At 32.9% G+C, this 17,868-nt stretch overlaps 1 long non-coding RNA gene across 1 annotated transcript in view; it reads right to left on the reverse strand.

The window, feature by feature from the left end:
* Positions 1-743: 743 nt before the first annotated feature.
* The window catches only part of LOC141542740 (uncharacterized), a 110,708-nt gene continuing 93,583 nt past the window's right edge, over positions 744-17,868 (reverse strand). The window contains exon 3 of the long non-coding RNA XR_012482245.1: positions 744-829. This is a non-coding gene — a long non-coding RNA (uncharacterized LOC141542740). The remainder of the gene's footprint in view (positions 830-17,868) is intronic.

Consider the following 17,868-nt stretch of genomic DNA (forward strand, 5'->3'; position numbering starts at 1 on the left):
TTTGGGTCCCTTTGATTTCCTCAATTTGGTTAATCCCATCTGCCTAAATGGCTTACCAGGGTGTGGCCCCTGTTCATGCTACAGCTTCATGGAGTCACAGGTGGGAGGTGGATTAGGTAGCCACCAAAGGTAAAAAGTAGCCCTGTTTAGGGCCCAGCAGCCTTTGCATCAGAGGTACTAGTCTTTTCTGAACAAATGTTGTAGTTACCTTCTTCTTCTGAAGAAATATAATAAAAATAACATAAATTACATTAAAAAGTTGTAATTAAAACAAATTTTGAAGATTGGATATTTGTATGCATGTGTATGTTTAAAATCAAAGAGTCATAAAAATGACCACTAAATTTAAATTCCTTTATACTTGACAATGATGCTTTTTGTGAAAGATCCTGGCAACTATTTTCTGCTGATTGCATTTTGCTCCTTTGCTGAATTGTGCATGACATTTTAGAAATGTGGATGATTTCTGTCTCTGAAAAGGGCAAAGGAACATCTTGGCTCCTCTTTCTGAGATTTCCCTATCATTACTGACCTTTTCATGAAAGAAGAGCATGTAACACTTTCTAATGACATATCCATTTCAAATGACATATCTTAGTGATCAGCTACTGTTGTAAATACATGCTAACTTCAGCACTCTTCTTGTTTTTCAGGAGAGGACTTTGCATCATCATTTATTATACTGCTGTAGCCTCAGACATTTTCTTCCTTAATCTTTAAAGGATCAAATAGTTGTGATGTCATGAATCTTCTGCTTAATGACTTTGAAAAAAATGAACATGTCTTTTTTTGGCTCCTTTGGGATAAAAAATCTTGATGGCTCATGTTCCTAACAAAGGATGATAGAAATGAGAGGTAGAAATCCATAATTATATCACTGAATCAACCTTTTCTAATGTAGACATATTCTCTGAACTAAAAACATTTTATATTAGTTTGCCATTTTCCAAAATCTATTCAGAATCTAAATTTCCATTTCCTATTTAAATTTAAATGTTTTCTTTTAAAGTCTTCAAGATATTATCTTAATATTATTTTTAAAATTTCTTACAAAACACTGATAGATTTTGGTTTTATATAATTTACATTTTCAAACATGTCTCCCTCTCTGTCTCTGGGTCTCTGTCTCACAGTCTCTGTGCCTCACTCTCTCTCTCTCACTCTCTTGGTCTCTTTCTCTTGCTCTTTGTGTGTGTATCTCTTTCCCTATGACTGTTCCTGTTTTGTCAAATGTTATTTTAATAGCTTCTAATTTTGATGGCTTTTTAATCAGAAATTAGGAGAATGTGGGCAATACTATAGGGTTGTACCCTACAAGGCTAAATAAATTTTGCTCTGGGTCCATAGATTCTTAATCTACCTGTTAAATGAACACTAAGGATTATGAAAAGACTTTGGAAAGAGACAGGGGATGCATTACCACCAATAAGCAAGTAATTCAAACTCTGTGTGCTATTAAGCATGTATTTTAGTACTATAATCAAATACTTGGCAATAGAAATTTCAAATACTTCATCTAGTATATGTGGTACTTGAAAAGTAGGGTTCTCTTTTTAAAACATTTAGAAGTTTCATTACTCTTGAGTGTGATTTCTGGTTCTTGCTAAAAATAATGTGTGAAAGACCTGAAACCAGAAAAATAAAAATAGAAATGAGAGCATAATGTGATATGCAGGGTGCATTATCTTGGCAAATCTGATATCTTAACGCTATTTTTGTTTTTTTGCAAAATGAGCCAGAACATCATTCAACAGAGACAGAAAGTCACATCATGTGTAAAGAAGACAAAAAAAAATGTGACTCCCTAAGAGGATAGCTAGAAACCCAAACTCCACATTGTGTATTTTTGCAGAAACTCTCTAATGGAGTTCTTGAAAGAATCAATAAATCAATAACTATTTATTGTGAGATCATTAAGTGCCCAGTGCCATAGAGTACTCATTGAGAGCTAAAAGATCTTTGCCTTCAAGGAACTTTCAATCTATCTGAGAGGGAAAAAAAAAAACTAATATAATTTTTTTTATTTTTTTATTTTTTTTAATTATTAGTATATATTTTTATAATATTATCCCTTGTATTCATTTTTCCAAATTATCCCCCCTCCCTCCACTCCCTCCCCCCAATGACAGGCAATTCCATACATTTTACATGTGTTACAATATAACCTAGATACAATACATGTGTGTAAATACCATTTTCTTGTTGCACAATAAGCATTAGATTCCAAAGGTACATGTAACCTGGGCAGACAGATATTAGTGCTAACAATTTACATTCACTTTCCAGTGTTTCTTCTCTGGGTGTAGCTACCTCTGTCCATCATTGATCAACTGGGAGTGAGTTGACTCTTCTTTATGTTGAAGATTTCCACTTCCATCAGAATACATCCTCATACAGTATTGTTGTTGCAGTGTACAGTGATCTTCTGGTTCTGCTCATTTCACTCAGCATCAGTTGATGTAAGTCTCTCCAAGCCTCTCTGTATTCCTCCTGCTGAAAACCTAATATAATTTAACAGCCACTTAAAGGTGCACAGTCTGTATCCCCCAGTACAATAGGCAAGGGTAAGATTAGCCTGTCTTGTGCATAGCAGGCATTAAATAAGTGATTGTTGAGAATTCAATGTAAAATATAAAACAACTAGGAGACAAGTTATACAAATGCTCCATACTGCTTCTAAGTGAAAGATGATAGAAGGTCAGAAAGGAAAGCTTAATGAGGAAAAGATTTGGATGAGTTTTTCTACATTGCATTGTTGAGCCATTTCAGTCCTGTTCAACTCTTTATGACCACCATTTGAGATTTTCTCTTTTTTTAAATAGCTTTTTATTTACAAGATATATGCATGGGTAACTTTTCAGCATTGACAATTGCAAAGCCTTCCATTTTTTCCCCTCCTTCCCTCCATCCCCTCCCCCAGATGGAAGATAGACAAATACATGTTAAATATGTTAAAGTATTTTTAAATACAATATATGTATATCCATACAGTTATTTTGCTGCACAAGAAGAATCAGATTTTGAAATAATGTACAATTAACCTGTCAAGGAAATAAAAAATGCAATCAAACAAAAACAGAGGGATTGGAAATGCTATGTAGTGGCTTACATTCATTTCCCAGAGTTCTTTCACTGGGTATAGCTGGTTCTATTCATTATTGAACAAATGGAATTGATTTGGTTCATCACCTTGTTGGAGAGGGTCACATCCATCAGAATTGATCATTATATAGTACTGTTGTTGAAGTGTATATAATGATCTTCTGATCCTGGTCTTTTCACTCAGCATCAGTTCATATAAGTCTCTCCAGGCCTTTCTGAAATCATCCTATTGGTCATTTCTTACAGAATAATAACATTCCATAACATTCATATACCACAATTTATTAAGCCATTCTCCAATTGATGGGCATCCACTCAGGTTCTAGTTTCTGGCTACTACAAGAAGGGCTGCCACAAACATTTTGGCACATACAGGTCCCTTTCCCTTCTTTAAGATTCCCTTGGGATATAAGTAATAACACTGCTGAATCAAAGGGTATGCACAATTTGATAACTTTTTGAGCATAGTTCCAAATTGCTCTCCAGAATGGCTGGATGCATTCACAATTCCACGAACATATCAGTTCCCCAGTTTTCCCACATCCCCTCTAACATTCACCACTATCTTTTCCTGTCATCCTAAACAATCTGACAGGTATGTAGTGGTATCGCAGAGTTGTCTTAATTTGCATTTCTCTGATTAATAATAACTTGCTGCATCTTTTCATATGGCTAGAAATAGTTTCAGTTTCTTCATCAGAAAATTGTCTGTTCATATCCTTTGACCATTTATGAATTGGAGAATGGAATTTTCTCAAGAAAATAAAGTAGTTTGTGATTTCTTTTCTTGAGCTCATGTTACAGATGTGGAAACTGAGGCTATCAGAATTAAGTGACTCGATCAGGATCATATAGCCAGATTTGAATTCATGAAGGTGAATCTTTCTGATTCAAATGTCAGTGCTTATGTCCACCAAGCTGCTATTAGCCCCCTGAAAAATAATCACTCATATTTGAATATATGAAGCAGTATTTATTCTTATCATGGAATTTATGAATAAATTATTAGAACTAGAGTTCAATGAAAAATAAACATAGAAAACCTCTTCAAAATTAGTTTTTTGGACACTGGTCTTTAAAATTCCAGAAGTTCCTTCAGATAGTAGATACATTTGGAGGCAGAAATTTTAAGATATTTGGAATTTAATTTTGTTTAGTTCTTCACTAATATTACCTTTTAAACTGGCATAGTTTACTGATGCTCAACTTAACTAGTACACTGTAATGCGAAAAGAAATCTGATCCTCAAAAAGTGTAGGGAAAATAATTCTGAGATGTGAAATTTGGGATTCAATATGAACTTGAACTCAGAAAACTTAGTATTTTCCCTTGTATCAGCAATATGGTCACTTGCAATTACTTTGACCATTTATAATCTCAGCTAGTCCAACCCAAAGCCTGCTGAGTGGAATTATCAAATAACCTTAGGTAGGAGTATTTCTGATACTGAAGGCCTCTGCCCTTGACACTTCTACTCTGCAGATGTCATTCTCTTTTTCTTCCTCCTAAACTCTTACTTGGTTCTTATCACAGGAACAGAATCAATGGAGAATTTTATCAATAACAAATTTCTTACTCTGAATAGTTGTTGCTGTTCTATTTTTATTATTTTTTTGAAGTGGTTGAATGTAAAGTATTGTACAGAACTTCAATTTCATTTCTGTATAACTCCTCCCCTAGATGCAATTTCGCATCTCCTCTGTAATAGCCAGTCTTAGACAGTTGCCTAGAACATTGAAAGGAAAAAATGACTTTCCTATTGTCACATAGTATAAGAAGCCAAAATCCAGTGTGAGCTCCTTTTTTACATAATACTTTGTTTTTTCCCTTTGTTATCTTTTCAGTAAGTATGGTAAGGATAGTGACTGGAGGCCTGATGTCATTGGCAGAGAGAGCTTCTAGATGAGGCAACTCCCTCTGCCATTGCAATCTCTTGCCATAAAGCAGCAATCTTCAATCTTGATGATCTCAAGCTCCATGACAACACCAAAAATATTTTATTTAATGTGAGTTCTATCATCAATATTTACCATGTTGTTTTTAATGAGTTCCATATAAGTATTTACCATATTAGAAATTACGAAGGGATTATAAACTTAATTGATTTTATTATGAAAATTATTTTGAACCTGTAGACTCTCTGTAAGCATCTGAGAGGTGCCCAGGATGACACTCAAAGAACCACTATATTAGAGATTTAGCTTAAGTATTCAGAGACTAAATGACTTGTATATGATTATACAGTTGCCATGTCAAAAAAAAAAAAACTTGAAACTATGTATTTTTTTTTATTCCAAAACAGCTCTTTATCCATGGAGCACACTATCTGTGATGCTATACCACACTAATTTTCAAAACTATTAACATTTAATGTTACTACTCCTTTTGCACTGAGTTCTAAGATGCATAAAATTGATTTCAGTTTCCCCATCATTTTAGGAGAATAGATTGAAGCTCTGAGAGTGAGAGGGAAGAAAGCTTTAGCAACATGAAAACCCTACTTAAGTAAGTGAAACTCTTATGGTAATGGAAAATGAGAGTGCATATAAAACAAGGACCAAAATACAGGAGCATGAAGACCAGATCATTAATCATTATGCAAGTCAAAAATTCATGGCAACACATCCATCTTAATAAACACTTAACCAGGAAGTGCTAAATTTAGATGCAACAAAGAGAGGACCAACTAATTCAATAGCCAATAAGGAGTAATACTACAGAATGCTAAAAATTAGGCTACTTTCTATGACAAAGGTCTAAATATTTTGTGGATGGACTTGGAATGTGAACAATAAATTAAATGGTGTAAGACTTTGCTAATTAGAGAGTTATACCAATTGCCCAAGATAAACTTCACATAGTAACAATAACCACATAATTAAATAAAGCAAAGGAATTTCAACAATCCAAATTAATTATTTAAAAATATAAAGATGAAACAAAAAAATAGACATCATTAATTAAGTCAGAGGGCAGAAAATATACAAGTGCTTTTCTTGGGAGAAAAAATCAATTAAGTTTATACTCCTTTCTTTTGCACAATGTTGAAAATTCTTAAGTTTTATAGTAAGTTTTAATGGGAATCAGGAGTTACCAAATTAGTTACCCAGAAATATTTTGGTCAACCTAATGTCTTTTGAAAAATTAAAATAAAAAAAAATGGAAATGATACACAAGTACCATGAAATCAGATTGCAATAATATTATGACCTTTAAATTTACCCTTTATTGCAATGATAATGAACCCTGTATTTTACCCTGATTTAGGCTGACAAATCTCTAAAATCTCCAGAGTAGTAATATCTGGAAAATAGCTGCTTATGCTAGGGAGAATGAGATGATGCCTCAAGACCTTTTTTGAAATCTAGGAGGTTGAGACTATTAGGGAAAAAATACTCAGAACAAGGATGCTGTAAGTATCATACGATCTAATTAGATTTTCAGAAAACATTTGACAGATAACTGTACTAAAGGTTGATGACTAAAGTCATGGAAAAAAAAGGAAAACTGACAGATTTGATTGAAAGTTGGTAGAGAGCCAAGAAACATGAGGTGATTGGAAATGTTAACTTTCCAAATTGAACTTGCCCTCAAGTAATGCATCACTGGACTAACAGGCATTATAAAAGTGGAATTGTAGAATTAGAATCATAAGCACTAAAGTAACCTCAATATCAAATGTTCTAGGTCTTTGCCATGCACAAAATTGTAGAAAGGACATTAAAACTTGTTGCCTAAAGACCTGGGAGCCAGTTTTCTTGAAGCCATATTGCAATTATAATTAAGCAAATAACAATCTCAATGGACCACATAGTTCGCTTCCACAAAGTGAGCATAGAAATGCTTGCCCTACCCAATTAAGAGATCTAATATTCTGAGGAGATCAAGGGTAGGAAGTGATTCATATTTATAACTATATGAATGCATACTATTCGTGTTAATGAAAAGTTTGTATCCTATTTTGGTGCTTAGATAGCAGACTGAATAGAGTGCTAACCTTGATGTCTGGGAGACCTGACTTTGAATTCTATCTCACATATTTACTAGCGATGCAACCCTCTTAGACCCTGTTGTCTCATCTGAATATGATTATAATAATAATATTAATACCTGCCTCGCAAGATTCTTATCAGAATAAAATGGAATAATATTTGTATGAGAAATTTCTTCAATAACTTTAAAGCAATATATAAATTTTATAGATATGATTATTCCTAAATAATATCCTACTTTGAAATTTGTCCTAAACTTTCCAAATTTCTATTTTTTCACTTGGATTTCTTTTTTAAGAATTTTTGACAATGATGATCATTATTAGTTTTTTTTTTTTTTCAAAATAGTTTCTTTTCTTTTTTTGAGGAGGGAATTCTATCACTGTCAATATAATTACAAACTTAAAGTGTTATGGAAATTTTAGTTATTTTGATTCCAAAGAATATTCGAAGTTGAAATATAACCTTAACTTTCCATATATCTGTCTTTTCACTACTATTTTTGTAAGAATTTTTGACATTGAGGATCATTATCAGGTAGTTTCAGAACTTTTTTTTGATAGGAGACAGGTGTTAGTAGGAATATAATTAAAGCCAGTCCTAGTGAGGCTAACCATCCATTCATCACAAAAATTTGCCTTCATGTGGATTCTGGTTGCTCTGAGTAGTCCTGAGAGCATCATTGAATTAAAGAACTCCTAAGCCATTGATTAACGAGACTACATTATGTCAAAAAAAATGAAATTTAAATCATAGACTTAGAGACATGCTAGATGACAAGCAATCATTGATTGAACTGATTTTCTGTTTTGGAGTTTTCAATAGATCTATTTTTCTGTTTTGTTTTGTTTTGTTTATTTGGCTCTGGCTGCTTCTTTCTATTTTAAAATATTTCCTACCATGATCTTTCACCTTATCTAATAAAGAGGAACATTCATTGTTCTGGATAGATTTCTATTTTGCATTTGCTTTTAAGTTTAATAGGAAATTCTGTTTTTCAGACTATCCCCCCCAAAATGTAAATTTGGGGAGAAAATCACCTCATTAAACAATTTTAAAAGCCAATATTCTTCAACTTCTCTAGTGTCTCAGTATAAAGAAAAATCTACTTGATTATTTTCTCTTCTGATTCCTATTTCATTCAAAGGTTATTAATTTAGTAATTATCCTATTTCTAAAGGAAAAGAGAAGATTGTATACTGAAAGAAAGAAGGGAACTTGAGGAGGGAAATAGTAAAAGAAAATAAGATGAGTAATAACAGAACTAGAATCTCTTTCCTTGTTATACTCAGACTAAATTGGCAGCCATATTCCCAAATAAGGAGAATAAGATGCTCTGGATTTAGAAAGAGAGGGTTGGTGCATTTAGAAGACTTTGAAATAGCCAATAATAACAAGAAAAGAAGTATTTGACAGCTTTTGGGGGGCTTCTTACTTTTCTTCCTCTCACTGCTTACTATAAATATTTATTACTAAAATGATCTTTCTCACTGGAGATAACCTGTTATCACAACGAGTAAATTACATTTTAAGGATAAAAACTGTTGTATTTTTTTCCAAGTGACCATAAATGTGTAGTAAATTGGTCATGTCTAACCATTGGCAATGCTGCTCAGATAATGATAGGAGATGCCTTAAATTGGCTTCTATACCCTATCTAAAATAGTCTAAGAAGTACCACACAAGACATCACATGGTAAATGTATAAACAGGAAAGGTAGAGATACAATCTGATTATTTTTACTGGGAAGTCTTAGTCATGCACAAACCCTTGATGTATTCCAATAGAAAGAACACTGATTTCAGACTAAGATTTGGTACTGAAGAAAAAGAAAAACATAAAATAAAGGGGAAAAATACAAAAAAGATAAGCAAGAGCAGAACCAGGATGTATCCCTTGTCCATCTCCAGATTAGTTTACAATGTTGACTCTGGCATTTTCTTGTACCATAAATCCATCCCTTTGTAACTTGCAAAAGATTTTGAAACTTTTTTGTGTGTGCACATAACATTCTTAATAACAAAATATGATTATGGTTGAGAAACTATTTGGAGTACCTCCACCTAGAAAAAACTCACACATTTTCAACACAAGCTATTAGTTACTTAAACATGTCAAGACATTAGGAAGAACACTTCCTCTTTCCTATTTTCATAATTTTTCTTTTAATAAGGAACTAAAGACATGTTCACTGACATTATTACTGAGATTCTTTTTTTCTTCACTATCTCCTGTCACTTTTCTTTCCTCATAATTTTTCAAAAATCATTTCCAATGGTTCAGACATAAAGTCACAGGTAAACATGTATTAGAAAGGAGGAGGGGATAATGAATCTTAAGGGGAAAAAATTTAAAGTTAAAAAGTATCTTGTGGGTAAATTGCAAAATTTAAAGTAGAAAATGAGGAAACTCCTAATATAAAATGATGTGAATGAAGTGAGCAGTAATTCTTAAAGGACACCATTGTTAGATGAAAATAGCAAAAAACACTGATGAAAATAAACTGAGAAGGAAAAGGGAAAAAAGGGATTTGTAAATCAACTAATTCACTTTTCAGATGGAAACTAATTTATTTTATTTAAAATTCTTGGGCACCTTTATTCTACTGGTATTTGTTTTTCCAGCTCATTAAGTTTCTGAATGATTAATCTTTGCTCTCCAAGGAAAGAGAATGAGATTATTTGGTGAAGTGTGGGAGAACTGAACCCCTCAGGACATAGTTTAAGCCAATAAAAGTAAATTCAGAGCTAAGGTTGTCATGACATTCTTAATAACAAAAACAATTACAATATTTTCCATTTATTTTAGTGTTTTTCACACACATAGAGAAGCATTCCATTTATCTAGTAAACCTGGATTTGGATCATTATTTTACAGATGTGAACCATTTTCTCCAATGGTGCTCACTTCAACTTCTCCAAATCTTTTAATTCTTGGCAATTCTTGTTCCATTTCTTCTTCTGAATTCTTCCTAAAGGGCCCAGTTCCACATGCTATAAAGAATCCTCTTGATCTTCATTTATATTTCATTCATATCAGGTTTTCTAACTTTCACACTCCTGTCATAGTCAACACTTCCCAGTAAAGACATTTAGATCTAACCTCTGAATTTCTTGAGCACACATTTCTTCCAAAGGATGATATACACTATTTCTTGAATTATTTTATATGTGTTCTTTGTAAGCCAGAGTAAGAAGTGGTAATAATAATAATAATAATAATAATAATAATACCAATAATAATAGTAATAACAATATGATAAGCTGATTTTCCTGACAATTCAGGCAAATTAGAAAAGATTTCTTTGTCTAGAGAAAAAAAATATACATTTATAAAGACAGAAATAGATAGCAGGCCGATGAAAATCCCTTATCCCTGGATCTGACAACAATATGAATCTCTGTATATACTTTGTCTGATCTGCTTATAATTGGAATTATAGACTGATAGGATAGGTACAGGGACTGAATCTATGATTTCTTATAAAATGCCCTTGACTAATATGTTAGTACCTAAGAGAATTATTTAGAACATTGGGGAATTGTGATTTATCCACAATCACACAGTTAACATGTCAGAGCAGTGATTTAAACTGTATCTTTCTGGCTTTTAGGCTTGCTCTCTGTCCACTGTTCCATGATGTTTCTCAGATTGATTCATTAAAAGAACAACAATAAATAAGTGATAAACTAATGAATAGAAAGAGAGAGACAGAGAAAGAAAAAGAGAGAGATAAAAAGAAAGATAGAGAAACAGACAAAAAAGCATAGAGACAGAGACAGAATCCAGTGACTTTTATTTACTTCAATATAAGACTTAGACTCTTACTCTTCTGGGACAAATTGAGAGAATATTTAATATACATCGAATTTTTATTTATTATATTGTGGTTATATGTGTGGCTTAATTTCCTAGTAAGACTGAGACATAAAGATGATAATTTGAGGATTTCATTGTGATTTCTATACTATTCATAAAACTTATAGTTAGGTTTCAATTATTATGACGAAATTTCTGTTCTTTAATTTCTTGCCTTTTTTTAGCATTTTGGAGGGATGATGTATACAACATAAGACAAAACTGATTAAAAGGGGGGGAAGCTAGATGGTATAGTGGAGAGAGCACTGGCCCTGGAGTCAGGAGGATCTGCATTCAAATCTAACCTCAGACTTGACATTTACTCACTATATGATCCTGGAAAACTCATGTAATGCCAACTGCTTTGGCTGGCAGAAGGAAAGCAATACCTCATTAAAAAAACATGGTGAATATCTCCCTCAAAAGTAACCTCACTTTTAATAACCTATATAAAATAGCATTTTCTTGGTGATTTATAATTTAATTAGACAATATATAATCACATATAAATTATATATGTATATATAAACATATATTATATAATTATAATATAGATAAAAGTATATGGTGACATTCAGAAATTGCATCACATATCATAACACAAATGGTCCCAACCTGATAAGTGTTTTTCTGTTTGCCTTTTAGAATTTTCTCTCATAACTCCTTCATCTATTTGTACTCTCAACATTATCTTCCCCCCCTCTTATTAGTATGCCTTTGCTGTTTTCAATCTGCTTCTTCATTTTATATAACGTTACTTGACTGGGGACCTCACCGTGATGTCCCATAAAGCATATGTGAAAAGATGGTTAAGCTGCTCGTAGAAGGGTTGCTCACTTACTTTTGGGTTCACTATTGCGATATAAATAATGGTAGTTAGTGAAATTATAGACAACTATAATAAGTAATATGAAATTCAATCTGGAAAATTTTGATGATATGCTCCATAAGTTTGGGCTTTATGTTTTTTTTAATCACACAATCGTATATTTTTATTACGATTAGAAAAGTAAAAAATAGCAAAATTGTTATATTTCCATTGCTTTGCTATCGTAATCTTTTAAAATAGTTTTATCATTTAATTTCATATAAGGACTGGTTTTACCAGAATTACTACAATAATAATAACAAATTGTTATAGCAAATTAGAATAATTTAGTTGTCTACTGTAATGTGACAAGTCTATAACACCAAAGAATAATTTTGTACATAATGTACAAAAGTTCTTCAATGCATAGTTCAATGTAAGATACAATGTAAGATAAACAATGTAGATGCTTAATAAATGATTGCTAAGTTGATTGAATGGAATGGAATATTTTTTATCTCAAAATGTTGAGGACCTTAGAAAGTTATGGATAGAAGTTGAAGGGAAGTCAGATTCCAGTTCAGAAGGGTAGGAGTTCTAAAAGAATTGTCTTTAAAATATATGGTATGTTTTATACAACCAGAAATGTCCAAGTAAAGGATACATACAGAATCAGGATGCCCAACTATTTGGAATGTAATGAAGGTGATTTCTTCCCTAGCTGGAAGCATGGACTAAATGAGACAGGTTTATGATTTTGTGATCCTAGGAATGTTACAGTCATTGCCATGTGTACTGAAAGAGATTTTTTTTCTCCACTTAAAAAAGCAGGAAATCTATTTCAGAGACTTAGTTGGTCCAGTTTACTAGGAGCTCAACCACTAGTTTAGTTTTTTGGTTTTCTAGGACATAAAAAATCTACCCTACAAGGAGATGAAAATCCTCCGACAGGACAGATGTCTTACTGTAATGTGAGTCAACATTTTTTGAAAAAATATAATTCCAAGGGAGACTGTATCTATTTGAACCATAATTGTACCTTAAAAATAGAATTCCCATGAAATTTTAAAATGAACTTTCTTTTTGATAAGTGTTAGATTCCCCTTCTACTCTGTGTCTCATTTTGTTCTAATTTTGAGCCTGAATCACCAGTTCACGTTTAGTCATACCTGACTCATAACACTGTATTAAATAAAAATCATTGACTTGACCTAATAACACATTATATATCAGATATATTTGGATTCCTTGAAATTATTGTTGAAGTATTTTACATTTTCAAGTCATTCAATATTTTCAAGTTCTCATACAAAATTTTACATAAGTTTATTTTTTTACTATATAAACCATATTACTATTACTATATTACTATATATTTACTATATTTTTTACTTATCCTAGAAATACATCCTAATGTCTCCTACTTTTGTTGTTGCTTATGTACAATGATGATCTGCTCCTGCTCATTTCACTTAGCATCAGTTCACATAAGTCTGTCCAGCATTTATGAAATCATCCTGCTGATAGTTTCTTATAGAACAATAATATTCCATTATCTTTATATACCACAAAGTAATGAGATGATTAACTCTGATGGCTCTTTTCAACAATGAGTGATGCAGGCCAAATCTAATAACGAGACTTGTGATGGAGAGAACCATCTGCACCGATTTAAAGGATTATGAGAACTGAATGTGGATCATAAGATAGCATTTTCACCTTTTTTGTTGTTGTTTACTTGCTTTTTGTTTTTGTTTTGTGTTTTTCCTTCATTGTTCCACCATTCCCCAATTGATGGGCATTGACTCATTTTCCAATTCTTTGCTACCACAAAAAGAGCTGCTACAAACCTTTTGCCACATGTGGGTCCTTTTCCCTCTATAATGATTTCCTTAGGAAGATAGACCTAGTAATGGCACTGCAGAATCAAAGTATATACATTCTTATCTTTTCTACTCTGAAACTGTGACCAAGATCTCCACTTCCCAGGAGCTGGGTGTGACCCAAATACACAATTAGGCAATTCAACAAAATCCTGAAATCAGGGGCAGCAACCTTCCCCCTTTAATCACCTTCTGACCAGTTGTTTAGACCCTTTCTTGTCTGTGGGTAGAGTGCTTCAGAAGTTACTGCTGTATCCACTTGTACCTCAAGACCCATACTGATGTACACCAGGGTTCTGGTTCTTGCTTCAGGCATTCCTGGTATCCTGCACTAGATTGAACTCCACTCTCACCTCCATAAGATAAACTTTTCCTTTCAATCTTCCAGTTGATTCAAGCTGAAATTTGTTTCTTCCATCCTTTTGTTGGTTCTCCTGCCCCAGAATTAGTTTTGAGGAGTTATTTTAAAGTTGTTTGAAGAGGAATTTGGGAGAGGTCAGATGAGTTCCTGCTTTACTCTGCCCTTTTGGCTTTCTTTTATCACTAAGGCATGAGTTTATGATTTATACTATTCTTTCCTCCTGAGAGAGAGAATTAATAAGCCCTGAGTGAAAATTAAAGTATATTTTTTCACTCTGCTTTTCTTGCCTTTTTTAATAATATGATTAATATAGAAATATAAAAATTTTAAAGCATTTATTTTATTTTATACATTTATTTGTTTATTTTGCACTCATGTTTATGGTTTTGAGTTCCAAATTCTCCTCTTCTTTCAAGTCCCTCCTCTGCTAATTGAGAAGGCAAACAATATTTCTATTAAACACATATATACATACTATACATACACATATATGAAATCATGTTTAATGCTTTAAATGTTTTAAAATGTTGTTTAAATGTTTTTAATTTTTTGCATATTGTAGCTGTGTTTATATAATTTCTGAGGCTATCTTGCTATGTTACAATTTAGAAGCTATTTTGAATGATTTTTTTTTCTTTTTAGATCGTAGTCATTTATTTTCTTGATAATATATAGAAAAGCTGAACATTCCTGGTGCTCTGGAGTTTTAAAAATAAACTATTGTTTGATCCACTAGAAATAGTTTTACCTCTTATTTGCCTATTCCAGCTTTTCTGTCTATTTTTTATAGCTCAAATTGATGGCACTATATCAAAAAAAATTGGAGAGAATTAAATGCATGCTTTTCCATTTGAGATCAAGAAAGTGGCTAATTTTTCTCACTAATACAAGTGTTAGTATTATAAATAGTAGAACCTTCTGGCTTTAGATTGATACTATTGTTTACATTAAGTTGACCATTGGAATCAATTTGGTCTATCAGTGGATCCTATTGTCAATAGGATGAAATATACACTTTACTATTTAACAATTAAAACTCTTCACAATCTTTTTCCAATCTATCTTTACAAAACTATGTTATTTTATTCTGTCAATCTGTTCTCTGCTCCAGGAAAACTGTTCTATTTGGTATTCTCCACAAAAAAAAAAAAAAGTCCATGTCTAATATATGGATCACTGCGAAGGGAATCCCCCATGCATGGATTGTACTCTATCCATAATTATAGCTCTTGAGATGATTAATTGTTTTCATGAGTCAGTTCAAGTGCCACTTGCTGCCAGAGCCCTTTCCTGATCCCTCCAATTGTTAGTAATTACCCCTGCCTTTCAAATTAGTTTATTTTTCATTCTTAATATATTAAAATATTATTAGTTTATTTTCATTTTAAAAACACAATAAACAGAAAGAAAAAGAAAAATATAAAAAAGTCAAAAGAGAACATTGTCATGTGTCAACAGAATATCAAGGAGGATTCAAAATATATAATAACAAATTACTAATATATTAGTATATGTTCTAATATAGTAGTAGAAGTAATTATAATCATGAGTGGCCATTTTTTCTTTACTTCCTTGTAAATAATTCTTTTGTTCTCTGCTGAACTTCTCTTTTCTTTATTTTTTCCTCTTTTCATCCCACCCCCAACCCCAAGCAAGCTATAGTTAAGAAAGGACATGTATGTAAACATAGGTAGATATAAACAGTCACATACATACATACATACACATCGTGCTCCCCCAAGCAACACTCATACATACATATATCTTTCCTATCCCTGATGACCTTTTACTTTAATTGTGCTCCTAACTTGCTTTGCTTTTACTTAACCTCCTCTCACCCATAAATCCTTCCTTTCTCTTCTTCCCTCACCCTTTGCTTTCCCATCCACTGATAACTCCCCCTTTATTTCTTTATAGAATTTGGAGGTTCCTATATCCTTCATGGTATATATATAGTGTTGTCTGTTTAATCCATTCCTGATGTGAGTAGGTTTTCAGAACTATGATCCTTTCTCCCCACTCTCATGCTTCTGTGCATATTCTTCCTCTGCACCACTTCTGTATAATGTATTTACTATTTTTACCTCAACTCTGCCTCAGTTCTCTTTTCAGTTACCCTATTGTTGATATCAATGTTAAATATTTGGTATACATTTCTCATGTGGGGGAAAAAAAAAACATAAACAGTTTGTCCATGCTGAGTTCCTTGAAATTGATCTTTGACATTAGGTTATATATGTTAAATTTTCTAATAAATTTGTGCTTGTTTGATTGAAAATCCTTAAAATCTGAAGGTTCTTGGTAATTTTGGTGGATATGACATTTTTGCAAGTAGCTTACTCCTGCTTCTATTTTTATATTATTTTTCCCTAATAGAATATAAAATAATGAAAAATAACTTCCTTTTCATTTTGTTATTCTTTTTGCTTGATATTTTACTGTTTACTACAATGCCTAATAAATGGTGATTGAATTAAATTATTCAGCTAACTAAATATTTTCACCTCCCCCTTCTTATTTTTAAATATATTTTGTTCACCAAATATTTCCTGATTATATATAAAATAACTTTACCATTCATTCTTTTTTTTTAATTTGAAGTTTCAAATACTTTCCCTTTTCCTCTTTCCTCCTCCCTCTTTAATAAGGCAAACAATTCAATGTGTTATTAGTATGAAGTTTTAAACATATTTCTATGTTAGGCATGTTGCAAAATAAAATGAAGACAAAAAAGAAGGTAAAAGAAAAAAAAAAGTGAATATATATGTCTCAGTTGTTTCCCCTTGTTGCTATAAAGCAAATCCCTTCACAACAATTCCAGATCTTGGTTTTCCAACTCTACCTGAAGATTAATTACAGAATGATCATTTAGTCTTCTATTTCAGCAAAGTAGAGGGCTCATTTAGTTTATATTATAGTAGTTAGTGGGCTCTAATAGACTTTGCATTTTCCGTTCTGCACACTAATGCCCTGTATTCTATCAATGGGTTCCCAGTCAGGTGTCTACTGCCACTGGTAGGATGTCTTTGCCTTCTGCTGGGGCCCAACCCTCAGGGCACTCAAGTCTCTGCCACACCCCTTTCTTGGTGCTGGTTACTGCTGCTGGGGCCCACATCTTTGGCTCCTGTAAATGGTTGTCTGGAATTCCAGTTTGTCCCACTTCCCTTGCTGCTCTGTTTGTGTTTCTGATGGCCACTCTGCTACCTACTCTCTGAGTGTCATCTGCTACCCCCTATACTAGGGCAGGAAAATTTTCCCTCTTAGATCCTGCCCTACTTTGTCTTTTAGAATATACAGAATGTTGTCTGTAAGCCTGAGCAATATTGTACTAACACTACTGGGCCCTAACTGCCCCATGATGGCAGACCTAACTTTCCCCTATCATCTGGGCCAGTACATTTAGAGTCAATTATCATTTGTGCTAGAATTAGGGAAATGCTCCTAGGTTCTGAGCTTTATGCTCCTTAGGTGCGATGGTCTGGGCTAGCTCCTCTGAAGGGCTCAGAATAAGTCCTTGTCAGGATAAGCAAAAGTCCTTGCCCCACGTTGTGGATGCCAAAATGCGATGTTCTGTTGTCTCCAGAAACTGCAGATCGCTCTCTGGAAGGAGATCTGCTGTTTCAACTCAATCTCAGACTCAGCCCTTTTTCCTCCAGAGAGCTGTCCCAAGTCTGTCTCAGAATAGACTCACTCCTTGCTCAATGTCTTCTTTTATCCTCCCAGAAAATGGGTGTGTGAGAACTCAAGGGCTTGGGGGGAAATTACTTAAACCAATGAACTTGCTCCTTTTAAAGGTTGTGTAAACTCCTTTTCATATGTAAACTTCTCCTCAGAAGTTCAAAGAGGTAAACTCCCCTTAAAGG

The sequence above is a fragment of the Sminthopsis crassicaudata genome, chromosome 5, assembly GCF_048593235.1.
Source record: "Sminthopsis crassicaudata isolate SCR6 chromosome 5, ASM4859323v1, whole genome shotgun sequence".
Lineage (NCBI taxonomy): Eukaryota > Metazoa > Chordata > Mammalia > Dasyuromorphia > Dasyuridae > Sminthopsis > Sminthopsis crassicaudata.